Genomic DNA, 18,794 nt, shown 5'->3' on the forward strand with positions numbered 1-18,794 from the left:
GCATCCTTTTTGGGCCAGGGTGAGTGACAGCTTCAATGGCGGGACTGAGGGAGCCCACCAGGAGGTACTGAGCTTGGCCAACACTAGGGGGCATAGGCTTTTATGAGCCTCTGTGGTGGGGATGACGCTTGGATGTGTGGTGCCCGACCCAACCACCACCCAGCGCTGGCTAAAAATAGCCCTTTCCACACCCTCTGCAGCCTCACCTTTTGCTCTCCCTGGTGACTTCTGTGGGTGGGGAGGGGTGTGTCCTGCAGTGGGACCTTCGGTGACAGTGGAAGGACCATCTTCTGTAGGAGTTTAGGGGTGCAGCAGGTGCCACTGGGGGATTCAGTGGCAGAGCCCCACCCACCATGCACTTTGCATTAAGTTTCTGGGTCTCTGCACTCCTGTCTGGGCCGCAGGTGTGGCACAGGGACTTCAGGGTGGCGAGGGGGCAGTTACCACACACCTGGGAAGTTTGGGGGTGGCTAATTGGTTGAGTGACTGATCTGGGTTGGGGATGGGGAGGGCTGGTCCTTGTTGCTAAACCTTTGCCAGTTCAGACGTATGTCAGACATCGCAGAAAGAGCCGGTGTCTGCTTCTTCTTGTCTCAGTCCTTTCTGGAAGGTTCTGGGTGTGCTGCGGGTATAGTGTAAGTTCAGGGTCATGCGTGAAAACCATCCTCTGCCAGTGTTCCCATCACTTCATCTCTGTCCCCCAACCAGGTTCATCTGTCTCAACTCAGTGACCTTGGTGTAGGGCTGAGTGCAGACCCACACCGTGGCTTGGGGGAACTGTTAGGATAGGAGCCGGTGGCTGCATGGACCCCAGAGACACAAAGCCACGGTGTGAAGGCCAGCATGGCCCCCCTCTCTTCTTATATTTCCTGGATCCTTACTTGTGTAGTTGGAGCAGCAGAGCCACATCTGGCTGGGCAGGGGGAGGGATGCTACCTTGCTTTCTGTCCCCCCCACCCTCCCCAGCCCCTGTGACTCCGTACAAACACCATGGCTGGGTGTGGGTGCTAGGTGGCCGGCACCCAGTGTCCCAGGCCAGTAGGGATGTCTAAGGTGTCAGGAAACAGCCACCAACTTTACAAGGCCCCTGCGGTCACTCCAGGAAGCCCTAATTAGAGCAGCTGTTTGCAAATGGGCCAGAACAAAGAGAGATGGACAGGAAGCTGACAAAGGGCCAGCCTCAGCCACCTTCCACCCACTGGCTCCCGCCCTGACCACGGACCCATAAAGGCTCGGCCCGAGCCCAGGGCTGCTGTATTAGCTGAGCCCAGCACCCTGAGCCACACTGCCATGGGGGACTGGCAGAGTCCTGGCTGCCAGGGATGACTGTTGGCCCTGTTGGCCAGGGAACCTGACTCTTACCTACTGCCACAGGCCAGGAATGGGCCTTCTTTCTTACCATGTAGGGCTGCCTGTCTGGTTGCTAAGGGTTACTCTGACTTTTGTCATTTCATCTTGCCTTTCAAATTTATGGGCCTCAGGATTTTAAAATTGTTTATTCAGGCCTGGTGCGATGACTCAATTGGCTTATGCTCCCTTGCACACGCTGGCATCCCATATGGGTGCTGCTTTGTGTCCCTGCTGCTCCACGTTCCATCTAGCTCCTGGATTATGGTCTCGGAAAGCAGTGGAAATAGACCAAATCCTTGGTTCCCAGCACCCACATGGGTGACCCGGAGGAGGCTTCTGGCTCCTGACTTCAGACCTGTTTACCTCTGGCCTTTGTGACCATTTGGGAAGTGAACCAGCAGATGGAAGATCTTTCTGTCTCTCCTCTCTTTAAATTTGCCTTTCCAATAAAAATAAGTAAATCTTGAAGAAACGTATTTGTTCACCCATTACATAATTGATTTGAGAGACAGAGAGTGCTCCCACCTGCTGGTTTACTCCCCCACTTAGCTGCACAGTCAGGGCTGGGCCAGGCAGAAGCCAGAATAACTTGGAAGGCAGCCCAGTTCTCCCAGGGGAGTGGCCAGGCCTTGTCTACTGAAGCCATCCTGGCTGCCTTGGATCTGTGTTAGTAGGAAGCTGGGGTCAGGAGCCCAGGGACTCCAATGGGAGTTGTAGGGGGTACTTAACTGCTAGGTTTGACAACCACTCACTTGGTGAGTTTCTGATAAAGGAATGTGTGATGAACCCCAGTCATGCATTTTTGGGCATGTCAGCACATGTAGCTTCAAAATGCATTTCTGGAAGTGTGGAGTTGCTGGGTCCTAGGGCACAGTCTGGGACCTGGCTATGTACCTGTGCAAGGCCCAGCTGGCTGTGGACATCATGTGTACAGTGCAGGAAGGTGGCAGGCAGGGCTGAGTTCTCTGTAGTGGAATTGGAAGATTTGGAAGTCAGGACCCCAGGAGAGGGTAGTTCACCTCCACTAACTCTCGGTATTTTATGATGGGTTCCCCAAGCTTCGGTGAAGGCAAGCTGGGTGGGTGCCCATCGGGGCTCCAGCACTGAGAAGGCTGGTGGGCCCTGGCTTCTTCCCACAGACACCACACGAGGGGTCCTGTGCCTTATCTCATCCTTAACCTCCCCACCCTGGTGCTTCTGGCTTTGCCTTCCGTGGCAGAGCTCACAGTACAACCAGGCTGACAGCTTGGATGTTCTAGTTCAGCGTCATGTAGTCCCTTAGTAGCATGGTATCTGGTAGAAGCTAGCAATGGCGGAGTGTCTTTGTGGGGGCGACCACACAGTGAGAAGTTGGGCTCAGCTGGTGTTTTCAATAATCTATTCTCTCGGGAACTGCCTCCTGAGAGTATTACCCCAAGGACCTCCCACCAGAACCCCCACCCCAGATGCAATCATTTCTCCTTCAAGTCTTCACCCTTAATTCATCAATTCCTTTTTTTTTTTCTCTAAAAGATTTATTTGTTTTTTTGGAAAGGCAAATTTACAGAGAGAAGGAGAGACAGAGAAAGACCCTCCCTCCCATCTACAGATTCACTCCCCAAATGACTGCAATGGCTGGAATTGAGCTGATCCAAAGCCAGGAGCCAAGAGCTTCTTCTTTTGGGTCTCCTACATGGGTGCAGGGTCCCAAGGCTCTGGGCTGTCCTTTACTGCTTTCCCGGGCTATAAGCTGAGAGCTGGAGGGGAAGTGGAGCAGCTGGGACACAAAACTGGCCCCCATATGGAATCTGGGCATTTGCAAGATGAGGATTTGGCCATTGAGCCATTGTGCCAGGCCCAATTAATCAATCCTTAACCTAAAGCTTCAGAATTTAGATGCTGGCATGAGTCTGGGATCCCATCCTGCTCCACCCGTAACAGCAGTAAGGTATACCTCGCCCAGGATGGCAGGGGTGGAGCTGCCCATGGGCCCAAGGAGTTAGAAGCTCTTCAGGGGAAGTCCAGCCCATGCCAGGCTCGGAAGGAGTTTGTGAAGGTCTGAGGGTGGAGATGGGAAGGCGCAGGATTGCACACTGGGCATGGATGTGCCTCAATGCTGAACTTGAGGCACGCTCCAGTGAGCAGGACAAAGGTGACCACCTGTAGAGCCGTGTTGTGAGACGCTGCAATTCCTGGCTAGGTGTTGGGAGAGGAGAGCTAGAATGGGCTCTGCTGTCAGTCAGTGTAGCAGCTGCAGAGAAAGCCCAATGCAGGCATGGCGTGTAGCTTAATGGCAAGATACTCATTTCCCACATGCAGCTGCCTAGGTTCGAATCCTGGCTGTAACTCCTGACTCATGCACACCCTAGGAGGCTGTATGGATGGCTACTCAGAGGGAGGCTCAGATTGAGATTGTGGCTCCCAGCTTTGGCCCTGTCCTGGTCTCTGGAGGTATTTGGGGAGTGAGCCAGTAGGTATAGGAGAGCTCTCTTTCTCTACCTGGTTAAGAAATGAATGGAAATTAAAGAATGAAAGCAAAAAGAAGAAAATCAAAATCCAATATTATCCACTGATAAACTCTAGAAAGTTGAGTGGTGTTCCTAGCTACTAGAGTCACTTACAAAAAGCCAAAAGTACTTTTTTAAAAAGTTAATAACAGAGTAAAGATCTTTACTCTGTTAGACCTATCTTCAGACCATAGAAGGTCTCCCCAAGAGGCCACTGAACTTATCTGGACAATAAGACGCTGAACTTTATGCTAGGCATGTGTTTGCAAGCAATGAATCTCAACTGAACTTGAACTATGGTTATGCAACAAGGTGGAGGAATCCACCATGGGGGGAGGGGTATGGGAGGGGTGAGGGGAATCCCCAGCGCCTATAAAACTGTACTACATAATACAATGTAAGCAACAATAAATAAAAAATAAATAAATAAATAAATAAATAAATAAAAAGAATTTAAAAAAAAAGTTAATAACAATCAGCAAGGAAGCAAATTGAAGATCACATCCTTAGGACAAACAAACGAACAACAACAACAAAAAAGGGATGTATTCATAATACTTACGCAATACCCTAGGAGCATGCTGTCTGTCGGGGACCCTGGGATGACATTGGGTGGCCATTCCCCATCTCTGGGTGCTGAGGCAGTTGGGTTGCCAGGAGCAGCCCTCTTCCCTTCTCTCCACACTTTCCCCAGATACAACAAGAAGGAGGGAGATTGGAAGCAGCTGTCTCATCCACTCCCTCCCACCAAATTCCTCGACCACCCTAATTGGTGGTCCACGTGGGCATGGGTCCTTCCAAACTATGTAAACATTATAAAAATAAAATGAATTTATTCTTGAAAACAGAGAAAAAATAATGTAAAAGTTCCATGAAAAAGGAGGTAAGAAAACCTTGTTAGACAACATTGTATCACATTCAGGAATACGGCCACCTCATGTCTTGAAGATATAAATTCCCTGAAGTGAATTTGTAGGTTCGAAGCGCCATTCCAATTCCAGCTGGACTGAGTTCTTGGCTTCCGGCCTCAGCCTTGGCCGAGACGCGCATTTGGAGGGTAGAGCAGGAAGCCCAGGAGGAAGCTAAGCGAGGGTCTGTGTGGGCAGATCACAAAAGTGACCACAGACAGGTGTGGCTTGTCCAGGCACCTTAGAGAGATGTAGGTCAAAAGCATGGGGGAGAGCTCTAAGCATGCATGCGTTTATTATCTTTTGTTTAAAGGAAAACAGAGCGAGTTATCCCATTCACTGGTTGATCCTCTCAATGTCCACAATACTTAGGGCTGCAGTCAGGAACAAGGGACACAGCCCAGGTCTCCCACATGGGTGGCAGGAGCCCAGTCACTTGAGCCATGGCTATTGCCTCCCATGATGCACATTAGCAGGAAGCTGAAATGAAAAACAGAGCTGGGACTCACACCTAGGCACTCTGATATGGGTGTGGATGCATCAACAAGTAGACCAGATGCCTGCCCCCTGCACGTAGACTTCCTACCACCCAAATGGCAAAGGCCAGGGAGGCAACATCAACTACTGACAGGGAGGGAGAGGAAAGGGGAAGGGCACCTGGCGCGCTGTGGGAGAGTGGGGCTAGTGTCTCCCGGTGACATAGCTACACGGTGTACACGGTGTGGCTGTGAACACAGGCTGCACAGCTCCTGGCCCAGCAGCTACTCCTGGGAGGGAAGCAACACAGCACGCAGGCAAGGGGTCAGACTAGTGACTATGGCCTGATATGAAGCAGAGTAAGTTGGAGGCCAGCAAGGTGACCCCAGATGGCACGGTCAGGGATATAAGGTGGGGAGTGCAAACTGAGCAGGGTACAGAAGGTAGACAGGTCAAAATGGGTAGATGCACTTTAAGAACAGGTGAAACCCAGGGACAGGCTATTTCGGTTTAGTACCTGGCCCTGGCTCTAGCTCCTTGTTAATGCAGAGCATGGGTGGTGGGGAGGCAGCAGGGATGGCTCAAGTGGTTAGGTTTCTTGTCATCCCTGTGGAGACCCGGTTGGAGTTCTTGGTTCCAGCCCAGCCCAGCTGTTGTGGGCATTTGAGAAATGACAGCATATAGAATCTATCTCTCTTTCTCCATTCCTCGCACACACACTCATGAACAAATAAACAACAGTTTTGTTTTTAAAAGAAGATTTATCTGTTTTTATTGGAAAGGCAGATTTACAGAGGGAAGGAGAGACAGAAAAAGACCTACCCGCTGATTCACTTCCCAAGTAGACGCAACGGCTGGAGCTGAGCCGATTCAAAGCCAGGAGCCAGGAGCTTCTTCTGGGTCTTCCACGTGAGTGCAGGGTTCCAAGGCTTTGAGCTGTCATCCACTGCTTTCCCAGGCCCTAAGCAGGGAGCGGGATGGAAGTGGAGCATCCGGAATGTGAAGCAGCACCCAATGGGATCCTGGCACATGCAAAGTGAGGGATTAGCCACTGAACTATCGAGAACAAGGTGTGTATGCCATGGAACACTCTGGAACTGCTGCTACAATCTTTATACCCTTAAGGACTCTGGCATTTGTGTTCTGGCAGGGGCCACTGGGAGTAAGAGAGGAGGGAGAAGTGGAGGGGACACAGGAAGACAGTGCTGGACTCAGCTCTCTGCAACAATGTGAAGATGAAAGCAAGTGGAGAAACAAGAAGTGAACTAAAGTGTCCAAGGGCTGCTGAGAACGGCGGGGTGGGGATGTGGGGGTGCCTTCAGCTATCTCCCCTGAGCCCTGGGTGCCTGGGAACATGTACCCTGGAAGTCTGGGAATGAAGCTTGTCAAGGAATGGGGGTGAGTTGGCAGGTGGGCAGGAGAGTGGGGCCAAGTTAACATAAGGAGGGTGGTGGCTGAGGGCCAACCAGGGTAAGCCAGGAAGAGCCAAGGTATTGAACAACCTGGGACGGGCGTGGGGTGGGGGGAAATTTCTTGCAGGAAAAGGGCTTTGCCAGATGGCAGCTTGGGATACCTACTGACGGCAGGCAAGGGCACCCTCCAGTGGCAACCCTGGGGAGCTGTGACTGCAGCCCAGGGTTGGGTCTGTGAAATGGGATGTACAGTTGGCAGAGCGCCCGGAAGAAGGCAGGAAAGGGATAATTACAAGTGTTTAGGGCCAACTTTGCTTCCTGTTTGTCCGCTGAAACTCCTTGGCAACACTTCTACTGCAGAGGGGGAGTCTAGAGAGTGCCATGTCCCTCCTGCCACCTGCCCCTCCAGTCTGTGTCGTTCACCAAGGGCAGGGGACTGTAGCCACATCTGGCTCAGGCATGCAGTAGGTCCCCGTGTCAGATTCGGAGCTGGGTCCTTGCCATGTGGCATGATTGGTTCATCTCTATCCTCTGGCTTATCCTTCTGGCTTATCCAGTCTGACCCCCTATAGACTTTCTCAGCAGCTCACAGTCAGCCTCTTCCATTCGCAGCCCACGCGGATCCTGGACTTACAGCCAGACTGCTCTGCCCAGGACATCTGCGTGTTGTGCAGGTCTCAGAACTTGAGTGGGTGTACAGTAACCCAGTGGACTTGTCCTGGCCTGCAGGGACCCCTGGCAGCAGGGAGGGGGTTCTGACTAGTCATGCTTCCTCCTGTGGGGCGGGGAAGGGAGGCAGCATGGCCCGCTCTGGACTCCATGGGGCTGCGAGTATTGTGAGCCTCTCATTCCACATGTCCACCTTGCTTTCAGGACTGTCAGCGTGTACTGTGTTGGGGCAGGGACTGTCACAGGCTCAGGGGCTGCCTCTGCTATTGGCTGCTGGCCCTTCCTGGGGTGGTCAGCTCCCCCAGAGGTCCCCTACACTGCGCTGGCTCATGGCATTTGCGCCCACTTCACCTGCAGTGGAGTTTGGGGGTGTTACTGGCAAATCTGTGATCCTTCCCATCCCCATCTCAGCTGTTCCCCAGGACTGCCTGGGTCTGTGACTGCAAACAAGGGGGTGTGTGGCTGGGTCTAAGAGTGCTCTGTTAGATTGAGGAGTGGGGTGGGCACAATGTTATGTGCTCAGTTCTGGGCCTTGGCAGGGAAACTGAGGCCACACACAGGAAACCGCCCCTTGTTCTCACGTGGCTCACTGGGATCACGTGGGTCCCCTGGCTTATGGGCTGTGTGCCTCGCAAGTTGTCTCTCTAGCGATCTAAGAGCTGCCACCTGCCTTGCTCTCAAGAGGCAAGATACCCAGAGTCGCTCCCTGCTATAGTTTTGACCTTCCTCTCCTTATGCTCCCCCATCCACATTGCGTATATGGGGTACTGGACCCTCTCATTCACTTGCTCGTGGTGTAGGAGGTGGGGTCCTTGGGAGGTGATTGGGAGAGAAGGGTGGGACCCTGTGATGCTGGTGGTAGTGGAAGGGAGACCAGGGCTAGCTGGCTTGCTCGCCGTGTGATGCCCTCCACCAAGCAGAGGCTAAGTGCTTGCTACCTGTCAGATATTTGCGGCCTGCAGCATCAGCAGCCGTGTTACCTTCTGTTCTTCACACATGCCCAGGTGTGGCCGTGTGTGCAAGTGTGCACTGGGAATGTGTTTGCCCCTGCAGCCAGTTGAGGTCTCCTCTCTGTGGGCGGCTACGCACCGCACCACACACTGTGCCCCTCGGAAACATGGCTTCCGTCTCCCACCCTGTTCCCCTGTCCACGTTTTGTCCTGGTTGGAGGTTCTTCTGCTCTCTCCTGTCTTAGCTGGTCTCAGTTCAGAAGCTTGTTAGAAGCAGGAGTCTAATTGACAGCAGCGACACTCTACAGATCTTGAATCAGGAAGGCCAGGGGTGTGGCACTTCATTGTACATGTGTAGTCTGACCCCAAACCTTTCTGTGTGGATGGCATATTTCTTGGGGTGACATTGGCTTCCAGTGCATTATGCACGGTGCGGTAGATTGAGTGATGCAGCGACCCAGGGGCTACAGTGCAGCCTCGATAGGCCTCAGGATCCATTCTGGTGCCAACCCCTTCTGTTACAAGGTGGAAGAAGGCTCAGAGAGGGTGCACATGGCTGTCCTAATGCACAACCAGCTCAAGGCCAAGATGGAGCCAGAGCCCCAAGTTCCTGTTTATTTCTTTAGTTGAGAGGGATAGGGGCAAGGGTGATCCCTTCTGTTGGTTCATGTTCCAAATGGCTGGGACTAGGAACCCCATCTGGGTCTCTGATGCAGGAGTCTGGGACCTGACTACTTGAGCCATCAGGGCTGCCTTGCAGGAAAGCTGGGGTTGGGAACTGGAGCCAGGGATTGAGTGTAGGCACTCAAAGTGGGATGCGGGGGTAGCAGACCCTAACTGGGACTAAGTCCACCCAGAGGTTGTTCTTTGAGGAGTTGCTGGAAGGTAGCAGCAATGTTTCAAGTAGCTGGGGGCCCTGGCACCCATGTGGGAGACTGGAGCTGAGTTCCCAGCCCTCAGACTTGGCCCGGGATGTTGCAGTATTTGAGTGAGTGGCCCAGTAGATGAGAACTCTGATTATCTCCTCCTTTTTTTTTTGTATCTTTTTGCATCCCCAATAAATAGACAAAAATTTCTAAGAAGGGATACATTTATTTTGGTGCAAAAAGTATAAATCTATGCATTTTTCCATGAGGTTTTGGAAGATCTTTTGCTTATCTTTGGAGAGTGTCGTCAGCCTGCCCACTGAACGTGTCTTGGTCTCCTCTGTCCCAGGCCCAGGGCAGGGTGGCCTTTTCTTGTCCTTTTACTGTGACGTTTTCTGGGGAAGTGATGTGGTCTGTTCCAGTCATGACTGTGTAATGCCACGGTTATGTGGGCACATGTACGGCCTGTGGGATGTCCTTGGCCAGCTCTGTCCCTTTGCTATAACAGCTAGACACGTGCTAGGGAGTGGGTCCTCTGCCAGGTTGCCCCAGTGTTCTGGGTAGGTTTAGGAAGGAACAGGACACTCAGGCAAACACAGTTATTCCCTGTCCACACAGCTCAAAACTGATCCGGATTGGTGATGAGGCTGTTGGAGGGCCTAGCGTCAAGTCCCAACTCCACTTTCAACTCCAGCTTTCTTGTAATGCAGACCCTGAGAGGTGGTGGCGATGGCTTAACAACTGAGTCCCTGACACCCACATGGGTGACCTAGATGGGGTTCCTGTGCCCCAGTTTTGACTTAGCTAAGGAGAGTTAACTAGCAGCAGGAGATCTCTGTTTGTCTTTGTGCGGCTTGGACTGTTTGTTGATGAAACATGGCCCAACACCCTGTCACACTTGGAGAACATTGGCTGATCACATTCTGTGCTTGGCAGGCCCGTGACAAGGGCAGTGCTTTCTTGTTTTCTCCATCTTGCTTTCCCATGGGCTTTGCTGAACTGGGCGTGTCCAGGACTGAGCTCTGGTACCCACACACAGATATGAAACCTGGACGTCTATTCTGCCTGTTTAGAGTACAGCACCCTTGGGCCCCTTGCACTGGGCGTCAACTCGAAAGCCGTCATTCAAGACGTCAACATGCTCTTTGCCATTTCTTGTATTCCTTTCCCCTTTTCTTTCCGTCTTCTCTGTTCCAGCCTTCTCAATGTCATTGCCATTCCTCTTTCTGTGTCATGGTGCAGCTTTGCTAACTGGAGTGTCCATGTTGTGTACTCACAACCTGTCTGTATCCTACTGCTTTGCTGATCTGGTCTCCGTTCAGCTACCCACCCACTATTTCACCCATCACCGTCATCCCCAGCCTACCCACTCCCACGTGTCCTTATCACATGGCACTGTTTCTTTGTTGGCAGTAAAAGAAAGTCTCGGCTTTCTGGCCCCAGCCCTGCCTGTGTTTGTGACCCCACTTTGTGTCACCTGTATTCTGGCCACTTTTCATTGGCTACCATCCCTGGATTGGGGTGCCTGCTCTTGCCTCCACTCTTTGAAACACAGTTTATTGGGAACTTTATTTTTGGTTCAAGGGCCATTTCCTTTGAATGGAGCCAGAGTCTTTGTATATCTCTACTGAGAGGACCCAACGCTTAGCACATTGTATATAAGGTATCTGATTTTCTGACTGAGCTAGTGGACTGTACGCCACCTTGGGGCAGGAACTGGCTATTGCCCACCTCGGGGTCACTACCATCCAGCATGTACAGACACTAATAGACATTGGATAAGGATGGGCAAGTGCATGAGCCAAGCCCAAGATCCTAGGACGAGAGGCAAAGATGGGCCTTCGGTGGCCGCAGCCGATGTGGTCTTCCAACTGAAGGATTTGGCCAGGCATTGTCCCTTTGCCTTTGGGAACTGAACGGATCACAGGATCCAAGCCGAGCTCTTCTCGGGATGTGATTCTGCTGGACACCCTCAGCCTGTTGCTGGTGTCAATGAGAAATGGGAAGCAAAGCTGAAAGGTGCATCCTCTTACCCTTCCAGTCCCTGGGGCCGAAGATCTTCCAGTTTTTTTTTTTCTTTTGATGATCTGTCTCACACTCTGCAAGGCTTCTTCTTGCAAATTAAGGGATGACAGTGTTTTTCAGAGCCAGGGGCTGTGCTGCACTGACTTGGTATGGCCATGTGGTGGAGCTGCCCTCTGGAGGGGTAAATGGACAAAGGGGAAAACACGCTTTGGTAGTATTTGAGCCCTCTGGGGTTTAGGGAATGAGATCAGGTGTGGTGGAGGCAGCAGGATGCCCCCTCTCTCCACCTCGTACAGAAAACAGGGGGTAAGTTTATGTAGACAGGTGGAAAATGAACTAAAAGTTGGTATGCTTTTATCATCAGCCAGTACCCCTAGTTCCAAACCATATCTGTGATAAGATCTTGCCAGGGTGGGCAGCCTCCGCTCACCCCTCCCTTCTTTCCTTCACCCCGGGTTGGGGGGGGCACACCGCTGGGGCTGCCATAATTGTCTCTTTGCTTAGCCACCATCCTTCTCTCCAGGGCCGGCACAGCGGTGTGCCCTTGACTGCCCAGGGTTCTTCTCTCCCTGCATCATGGCCCCTCTGGAAACATTGCATCATGAGATGCTGGCAATAGATGAGCAAGATGAGGTTGGAAATGTGTATTTGAGCTGCAAGTAACTGCAGCCAATTGGACTATCCAGGACCAAGCCAGTCTGAGCCAGCCTGGGCAGGAGACTTTGCCCAACAGGACTGCTCCCTGTGGGTACAGATGAACTACCTGACCCGGGCCTCTGACTTTGAGAACCTGATAATGAGGCCCGTTGAGCAAAGTAGACGGTCTTTCATTTGAATTAAAAAAATCTACTTTCATCTACTTGAAAGGGAGAACAACACACACACACACACACACACACAGATTTTTAATTACTGGTCCACTTCCCAAAAAACCCTAATCACTGGGGCCAACCCAGGCCAGTGCCAGGAGCTTCAAGTTCCACCTGGGACTTTTGTGTGGGCATCAGGGACCCAAGCACTTGAGCCATCATCTGCTACCTGCCAGGGTGCACATTGGCAACCACCTATCCAAAGTGGGGGAACTTGGCCTTAAATTGCACCCCACTGTGGGTTGTGTGTCCCAAGCGGCAGTTTAATCCACTGCACCACCATGCCAGCCCAGCAGGAGCCACTTTTGAGGTGGAATCACCCTGGTCAAGAGCAATGCTGAGCCTTCTCTCCTGCATTTTTATACAACTTGGTACCCTGAGTGGGTGTTCTGTCTAGGGTCACTGCTCAGCTTCATGGCTGTCTCATATCCCTGCTGGCTGAAGGTCTTATGTCAATCCTGACAAGGGCCAATGGACACAGGGAATGAACCAGTAAATATGGGATGTTGACAAAGGGAGGTATGTGCCCAAGTTGTTGGGACAAAGAGTGCGACTTGGGGACAGTTCACTTGATATAGAAGAAACACTTTCAATACAAGGAGAGGAAGAGTCTCAATGAGATGAAGGCATTTGGAAGCCTTGAAATCAAGAGGTGGGTTTTTAAAAAGATGTATTTATGAAGCTGGCATGGTAGCATAACAAGTCTAGCTGCCACCTGCGACACTAACATCCTGTATGGATGCTGTGTTGTGTTCTTGCTGCTCCACTTCTGATCTAGTTCTCTGATTCAGCTCTCTGGGGAAAACAGTGAAAAATGGTCCAAATCCTTGGGCCCCTGCTGCTCATGTGGGGGACCTGGATGACGCTCCTGGCTCCTGATTTTGGCTTAGTCCTGGATGCTGTGGCCATCTGGGGAGTGAATCAGTAGTTGAAAGATTTTTCTCTGTATATCCCTTCTTTTCTGTGACTCTGACTTGCAAAATAAGTAAGCAAGCCTTTATTTATATATAATTAAAAAGGTTTATTTATTTTTATTGGAAAGGCAGATATACAGAGAGAAGGAAAGAGTGAGAAAGATCTTCTGTCTGCTGGTTCACTACCCAAGTAGCCTCAATGGTCAGAGCTGAACTGATCTGAAGCCAGGAGCCTCTTCCGGGTCTCCCATGCGGGTGCAGAGTCCCAAGGCTTTGGACCGTCCTTGACTGCTTTCCCAGGCCACAAGCAGGGACCTGGATGGGAAGTGAAGCATTTGGGACATGAATTAGAGCCCATATAGGATTCTGGCATACAAGGTAGGGATTTTAGCTCCTAGGCTACTGCACAAGGCCCATATGCAAGTCTTTTAAAAATATTTGTTTAAAAGAGAAAATGAGATAGAGAAAGAGAGAGAGGGACTGAGATACAGAGAGATCATCCATTTGCTGGTTCACATCCTAAATGGCTATAATAGCCAGGGCTGGACCAGGTTGCAACTAGGAGCCTAGAACTTCATCTTGGAGCTCCCACATGGGTGCAAGGCCCTGTCTTGTGGACCTTCTTCCTTTGCTTTCCCTGGTGCATTAGCAGGAAGCTGGATTGGATCTAGAGCAGCCCAGACTCGAACTGACACTCCGATATGGGATGCTGGCCTTGTGGGTGGCAGCTAAATCTGCTCAACCACAACATTAGCCCTGGAAGGTATTGTTTCAATGAGGATAAAAGGAAAGCGATAAAGGAGTTGATCCACACAGAAATAACCATCCTAGTCACAGATGGAGATGATGCTTTTATGATTTTAATGTGGCAGAGTGAAGTTTCATTTACTGGATCACCCACCAGACACCCGTATATGGATGCTAAGAGCAGAGAACCTGTGATTCTTTTAAAAAAGATTTATTAATATTTATTTAAAAAGCAGATTCATACAGAGTGGCACGGAGTGGTGTGGGGAGGGCTCAAATTTCTAAGTGCTGGGCCCGGCACAGTGGCTCAAATGACTAATACACCCTCTTCAATCACCGAAACCCCATGTGAGTGCAGTTTCGTCTCTCTCTTTCTTAAATACACACACACACACACAGCTGCACATGGACTTTTGGGTTAGAAACAAGACAAAGGAAGAACCAAGTGTTCTCACTTTGCCACAGACCCAGGCAACAAGTCCACTTGCCCACGGACGCTGGCACCGGGTCCACCAGGGGATACCAGATTCTGACACTAAGCTTGCCAGTTTGTGGATCCAGATACCAGGCTCACGTGCCTGTAAACCTTGGCATTGGCCTTCCTGCCTAAAGATTTTGGAGTCAAATCTGCCACTCACCATGGGAGGAGGGTATGGGGAGGGGTTGGGGGAATCCCAGAGCCTATGAGACAGTGTCACATAATGCAATGTAACCAATATATATATATATAAACCAGACATCTTGGAGTTGAAGAACATACTGACTGAAGTAAAACACTCAGTGGAGAGCTACAGCAGCCAATTTGGTCAAGTAGGAAAAGTAGCAAGCTTGTAACGAGCCTGTCCATGAAGTACTATAACAAAACACCCAAGAGAAGCTATTCCTGCAGTTTGGGGGTTCGTTTTGAACCATGGTTTTGGAGGTTCACAGTCCCAGCCCCAGTTGTGTGCCTGACTGTCTGATGAGACCAGAAGGTCGTGGCAGAGACAAGTGGTGGGGGGACTGCAAAGTGAGCTGGAAAGCAGAATGAGTGGCTGATGTGTCCTGTGCTCTTGTAGGGAATGGCTGCTGTGTCCTGTCTTCTTGCAGGAACTCCCTCCCATGGACACGCCCCCAGCCACCTGTGACTTCTCTCTGGGCCAGGTCCATGGGCAGCATGATTGGATTAACATTCCACTCTCTTAGTCCCATTGGCTAATGATTTTGAGCTCTAACCGTCTCTGTAAGTTCAGGACCCAGAGCCTTCTCAAACTGGGGCAGGGAGGATCGCAAAGGAAAAAGAAAAACACAATATTAGGAACACTTGTTGTATTCAAGGGACGCCATCAGTAGCAAGCCCATACATGCATTATGGTAGTTCCAGAAGAAGAGGAAAAAGGAAATGGGAGAAAGTAGAAGACATAAAATAAGAATGGCTGGAAACTCTCAAGCATGAGGCAGGGGGAGAAAACAAACTTTCAGGTGGATGACACCAAAGTACTCCCTAACAGTAAAATCTGCAGTAATCCGCAGGGAGGCAGAGTGTGGTGGAATCATCAACAGGGACAGGTAAGGCTAAAAGTGGCCAGATATCAGTAATTCTTCGTATACAAGAAAATGCCCACCTCCTCCCCAAAACCTGGTGAGTCAAAAAAGAGGAAGGTAATAGGTTCAAAGTATGGAAAGACAAAATCTCAACCAAGAGTACTATATCCAGCAAAACTGACCAGGAAGAGCTAAAGTGAGCTCTTCAAGTTGAACACCAAAGGACATGACCAGCAATGGGAGCACACAGGAAGGTGCGAATATTCCCAGAGAGTGAGTGATAGTGCATCAACAAATACAGGATACACAGTATTAGATAGTAATAGTGCATAGATGAATATAGGATACCGTGTTGCTGTGGCCATGGTGCATAAGTCATGTTGTACTCTAGAACAGCAGTTAAAAAACATGAGAAGTAACCATGATCTCAAAAAGTGGGCAATGAATCCATAGTATAAATACGAGTAATTCTGGAGGTCGCTGGTACAGGCATGGTCTCCAGCACTGATCTGTGGTCCCCACAGCTGCCTCTGTGGTGGTCTAAAGGAGTTGGGTGTTGCCAGTGGTACCTAGGAATGCAACTGGACCTGGGGTAACTGCACTGGATCAAGTTTCTGGAGTGGCCAGATTTCAGAGGCCACAAGTGCCCAAAATGCACGTGCCCAATGTAGGGTGAGGTAAGGGCCCAGAAGGTAAGGACAGCAGGACACTTGGGTTCTGGATGGGGATGAGGGGTGAGACAGGGAGGGCAGGATGCATGGAATGGGGGTCTGCAGTGTCCCTGCTGTCCCCTCCTTGAGGCTCCAACTGTCCCTTAGCCCTGCTGTCCTCCCATGCTGGCTCTGAGGCTGGCAGCATCCACATTGGAAAGGAGTTCTGGAACTGAGACCCCTGCCTCATGTGAGGCCCAGATGCGCCTATCCCACTCCCAGGCCTTCCATGCCCGGTGTTTCTCAGATGAGTCCTGGATGTGGTGATTTTCACGAGCCCTGATTGTGTCTGACCTCGCCGCTACCCCATCACAGATCATACCAGGTTGGCCTCCTCATATACCCCTTTGATAACACACTGAGCTCAGAAGTCCAGTATGCTATGCGCAGCCTTCCCAACCTATGAGCATACCGCGGTGGAAGCGTTTCTCTATGATATACCCACACAGCGACTTGTCCGACAATTCCTGAGCTTGAGTTTGCTAAAGGACTTAAGGACCCTGTGGCCATTGTCATAGTCTAGCAGGTGAAGCATAGGATGTTGGGAGACCCGACGAAGCTCCTGGCTTGGCCTGGCTGTTGTGGCCAGCTAGGGAGTGAACCAGCAGATGGAAGCTTCTCTCTTTCTTTGTCTCTCTTTCTCTCTCTCTAACTCTGCCTTTCAGATAAAGAAATTCTTAAAGGGATAGGAAGAAGGCCTACAATTTCTTCCCCATGTATCTTAAGTCATTACCTGATGCCCTCCAAGCTGAAGCCAAGTTTTAAGTAAATGTTAGTGAAATTAGTTTTATTTTTAAAAACAAAAGCCTAGGCTAGTGGATTGAGTAGCCTTTGAGGCTTATTTAAGTTGTCCTTTGTTTCAGTTGGGTGAAAGAGGACTTCTGAAAGTAAAACTTGTTGTAGTTGGGTCGTTGATGAGCCCCTAATGTGCACTGATTGTTGTCAATCATGTGAAGACGGTTTTAATTGTGAATTTGTGTATTTGTGTAATGTAATCAACATGATAATGTAAATTTTAAAAGGAATGTGAATTTGTGTGTAGCAACTGATTCTGTGTGCGCAGAAGGCAAGCACACATTTGAATATACATTCACCGTTTTTAAAACCTTTTGCCTCTGTCTTACTGGCAATCCAAAGCAGCTTTATTTTCTGATGAAGACATTTCTTTCACAATAACAAACCCATGGAATGTCTGAATGTATAAGCAAGAACTTGCTATGCATCTATTGATGTTCAGAACCCCTCTATAGTCAGAAAATCTCCTGTTTTCACCATTCTTGTTAACTTCACGTTGATGGAAACTTCTAATTTTCACTCCGATTTGGACTGTGCTCACTGATTTTGTGAGTGAGGGGATATATAATGGAAGTGTAGCAGAGGTGGATGCATTCAGATATGGAGACAAAGTGCTGTGTATATCTCTATGTATACAGACCAGAGATGGACTCCTAGTGAGAGAATCGAAACTATCCTAACACTAAGATGATGGACTCCCTGACAATGTCCATGCCTACATTGGTGGGAAACACTTCAACAACAACATGATGGACTGCGACTGTTCATGAAGAACATCCACTGTAAAACTAGAGGGGAAATCAATGTGTGGGGGAGGGGCCTGGGGAAAGGGGGAGGCCTGTTGATCTCCATATACAGTGCTGAGAACACATGAAAGGACATGCATCTGTTTGTGGCCGTGTCAAGGTCACTATCTGTCTGTCTGTTCATCCAGCATCTATGTATGTGCCATTCACGCACACACTCAACCGTCTGTTGGTTCACCCATTTACTCATCCTTATGTCTGCCATTCATTCATGAATTCTTCCATCTGCCCGTCCATTCATCCATCCCTTCACCCACCCACCCATCAATATATCTGCCATTTGTCCATACATCCATGCATTTATCCAACCATCCACCCATCTCCCTGTACATCCGCCCATCCACGTATATCTCTCATCCATCCATTCATCTATCATCTATCCATCTGTCCCTCAATCATCCAGCCATCCATCCCTCTCTCCAGCCATCCATCCCTCCATCAATTTATCCCTCCCTTCACCATGTCATGTCACCTCACCTCCTCAAAACCTTGCCCCACACGACCTCCTCTGGTCGCCCTACCGAATTCTACCCTACACGTCTCCCAGCTCTCCTGATTTTCCCGTGTCGACTTATTTTCTTGCTTTGTGTATCACCATCGCTTGTAATATTTACTTGTTTGCTTAATCCTGCCTTTCTCCCCCCTGACCTGTTGTCTTTGCATGGTTTGCTGATACATTCTGAGCTTGTGGAAAGTGCAGGCAGATAGCAGGTATTCAGTAAAATTCTAGCTGCAGGGGCCTCCTCCGGAGCACCGGATGTGGATTTGGTTTTGCTTCCTCAGCTAGGGCGATCCCTGGAGAGCAGCCTGCCCGCTCTGGCTTCTCAGTTCTTTTCCTGCCATGTAGGGCTCGTGTGGCACTTGTGCCACTGTGAGAGGCTAGCTGAATATGTGGCCACAGAAACATGTGTTATGGCCTTTGGAGTGGGCAGCTCCCAGGCTTCCTGCTGACTCGGGACATATTTAGAGCTCAGTACCCTACATGCAGAAGCAAAAGCATCATCTCACACCTGTGCTCCATGGGGCGCCTAGGTTCTACTTGTTCTTTTTCTATCTATCTATCTATCTATCTATCGAGGGGGAGAGACAGAGAGGAAGATCTTCCGTCCAATGATTCACTCCCCAAGTGACCGCAATGGCTGATGCTAAGCCAATCTGAAGCCAGGAGACATGAGCAACTTCTGGGTCTCCCACACAGGTGCAGGGTTACAAGGCTTTGGGCAGTCCTCGAATGCTTTCCCAGGCCACAAGTAGGGAGTTGGATGGAAAATGGGACCACCTGGATT

Source organism: Ochotona curzoniae, unplaced genomic scaffold (assembly GCF_017591425.1).
Source record: "Ochotona curzoniae isolate NIBS_2020 unplaced genomic scaffold, NIBS_Ocur_1.0 contig_1014, whole genome shotgun sequence".
Lineage (NCBI taxonomy): Eukaryota > Metazoa > Chordata > Mammalia > Lagomorpha > Ochotonidae > Ochotona > Ochotona curzoniae.